The sequence below is a fragment of the Pristiophorus japonicus genome, chromosome 20 (genome assembly GCF_044704955.1).
Source record: "Pristiophorus japonicus isolate sPriJap1 chromosome 20, sPriJap1.hap1, whole genome shotgun sequence".
NCBI classification, from domain to species: domain Eukaryota; kingdom Metazoa; phylum Chordata; class Chondrichthyes; family Pristiophoridae; genus Pristiophorus; species Pristiophorus japonicus.
Genome location: NC_091996.1, coordinates 82,244,980 through 82,248,122, shown reverse-complemented (window position 1 = coordinate 82,248,122; position 3,143 = coordinate 82,244,980). Strand labels below are relative to the sequence as shown.

Here is a 3,143-nt window from a genome sequence, read left to right as displayed (position 1 = left end):
CCTCCCTGTGTGCAGTCTCATCCGTATTAGGAACACAATAAAGCCATTGAGTCTATCGTTCCTCTGTAGAACTGTAATATTATCCTTGTTCAGTACTCAACCTCCTGTCTTTATTCATTCCATATCCCTCCTGAATACATTGCAGCCAGGAATGTTAAGCTCCCCTTCCTGTCCATGTTTAAGCCAGATCTCTGTTTTAGCCACGATACAATAACACCATGTGGCAACTTGCATCTGTAACTGGTGAACCTTATTTGTAACAATCCTCTCATTAACAGGTGTGCATTCACACAAGATGCTTTGTATTTTCAACCATCTAATTCCTGCTATTTCTGTGCTATTCTTGGCTATGGTGCTATTTGCCATTCCTAGTTCTCTATGCACCTTGTCTCTCCTCCCTGCTGCTATATCCTGGCACCCCTTCTCCTGCCCAATTACAGTAAATCCTCCCCACCACTCTGGGTAACCTCCCCGTGAGACCATTGGTTGCCGTCTGTTCAAGTGTAACCCATCCACTTGTACAGGTCCCTGCTGTCGCAGAAATGATCCCAATACCCCTGGAAGACAAGTGAATCAGAGAATCATAAAACTGTAGAATGGAAGGAGACCGTTTTAACCATTCGTGTCCGTTCCGGCAATAAATAGTTATCCAGCCGAATCCCACTTTCCAGCTCTCGGTCCGTAGCCCTGTAGGTTACGGCACTTCAAGTGCACATCCAAATACTTTTTAAATGTGGTGAGGGTTTCAGCCTCTACCAACTTTTCAGGCAGTGAGTTCCAGAGCCCCACCATCCTCTGGGTGAAAGAATTTGCCCACAACTCCCCTCTAAACCACCGACTAATTACTTTAAATCTATGCCCCCTGGTTGTTGACCCCTCTGCAAAGGGGAACAGGTCCTTTCTGTCCACTCCTACAAGGCCCCTCATAATTGTATACACCCCAATAAGATCTCCCCTCAGCCTCCTCAATTTCTAAAAACAAACTCACCCTGTCCAATCTTTTCTCGTCGCTAAATTTCTCCAGTCCAGGCAAAATCCTCGTAAATCTCCTCTCCATCCACTCTGGTGCAATCACATATTTGCTGTAATTCGGTGACCAGAACTGCACTCAGTACTCGAGCTGTGGTCTAACTCGTGTTTTATACAGTTCAAGCATAATATTGCTGCTCTTCCATTCTATGCCTTGGCTAATAAAGGCAAGCATTCCGTATGCCGTCTTAACCATCTTATCTACCTGGTCTGCTACCTGCAGGGATCTGTGGATATGCACTCCAAGGTCCCTGTGTTCCTCTACATTTCTCAGTGTCCTGTCAGTTAATGTGTATTCCCAAGACTTGTTAGCCCTCCCCAAATGTATTACCAGAGACTTCCCCGTCTTGAATTCAATTTCAGCTGTTATGCCCACCTGATCAGTCCATAGATTTCTTCCTGCAGTCTGCAGCTTTTTTCTTCATTATCAACCAATTGTTGCATAATCTGCAAACTTTTGAATAATACCCCCTACATTCAAGTCTCAATTATTGATACATACCACAAAAAGCAAGGGAACTATTACTGAGCCCTGCGGAACCCCACTAGCAAAAGCCTCCCAGCAACAAAAACACCCATCGACCATTACAATTTGCTTCCAACTTCTGAGCCGATTTTGGATCTAACTTGCCACCTTGCCTTTGATCCCATGGGCTTTAACTTTCGTCATCAGTCTATCATGTGGGAGCTTATCCAAAGCCATGCTAAAATGCATATAGCTACTTCCTGATGCCCCATCTCTTGTCAAATTACAGTACATCATATGCACTGCCCTCATCGACCCTCCTTGTTACCTCCTGAAAAAATTAAATCGTTAGTCAGACACAACCTTCCCTGAATAAATCCATGCTGACTCTCCCGGATTGATCAATATCTTTCCAAATGAAGATTTATCCTCTCCCTCCATTTTTCCAACAATTTTCCGACCACTCAGGATAGGCTGACTGGTCTGTAATTATTCGGTATCCCTTTCTCCTTTCTTAATCAAAGTTGCAACATTTGCAGTCCTCCATTCCTCTGGCACCACACTTGTAGCCAGAGAGGATTTGAAAATGATGGTCAGAGCCTCTGCCATTTCCTCTTTTGCTTCTCTTAACAGCCTGGGCTACATTTCATCTGGGCCTGGGGATTGATCCGCTTTGAAAGCTGCTGAACCACTGAATACTTCCTCTCTCATTATGTTTATTTCATCTAAGTTTTCACACTACACCACCATGATTACAAGATCTGCATCGCCCCTCTCTTTTTTGAAAATAGATGTGAAGTATTCATTGAGAACCACACTCATGTCTTCCACCTCCAAACACACATTACTCGCATGGTCTCGAAGAAGCCCCACACTTTATTTTGTTATTACCTTGCCCTAAATGTACTTTTCAAACACGTGCTACCAACACATTCTATGAAAGACCTGCCTGTGCAAGGAAAGAGCTGCAATTCAGAAATCCTTCCTCAGTGGCTTCTGAACTGACACAATAATGCCCAGTGTTGGATGAAATTCACCAACAATTAAGACATTGTAAATGACACCGAGGCAAAGAGTAGGCTCTGCTGAGATTTGAACTCAGGATCTCCTGTTTACTAGACAGGCGCTTTAACCAACTAAGCCACAGAACCACATGTTTGTTAAGTTTTCCATTGTATATCACATCTAATAGCTGCCTGTCCCTGTCTGCAGGGTTTCTGACCAATTTGTCCATGTAAGTACAGAAGAACATAAGAAATAGGAGCAGGAGTCGGCCATTTGACCCCTTGAGCCTGCTCCACCATTCAATAAGATCGCGGCTGATCTGATCATGGACTCAGCTTCACTTCCCTGCCCGCTCCCCATAACCCTTGACTCCCTTATCGGTGAAAAATCTGACCATCCCTACCTTCAATATATTCAATGACTCAACCTCCACAGCTTTCTGGGGAAGAGAATTCCATCGATTTAAAACCCTCTGAGAGAAGAAATTCCTCCCCATCTCAGTTTTAAAAGGGCGGCCCCTTATTCTGAGACTATGTCCCCTAGTTTTAGATTCTCCAATGAGTCAAAATATCCTCTCTGCATCCACTTTGTCGAGCCCCCTCATTATCTTATATGTTTCAATTGGGCCACCTCTCATTCTTCT

At 44.1% G+C, this 3,143-nt stretch overlaps 1 non-coding gene across 1 annotated transcript; it reads right to left on the bottom strand.

Annotated features, from left to right (window-relative positions):
• Positions 1–2,572: 2,572 nt before the first annotated feature.
• On the bottom strand, positions 2,573–2,646 carry trnat-agu (transfer RNA threonine (anticodon AGU)). Its single transcript has one exon. It is a non-coding gene; the product is annotated as a tRNA-Thr (tRNA).
• Between the last annotated feature and the right edge of the window lie 497 nt (positions 2,647–3,143).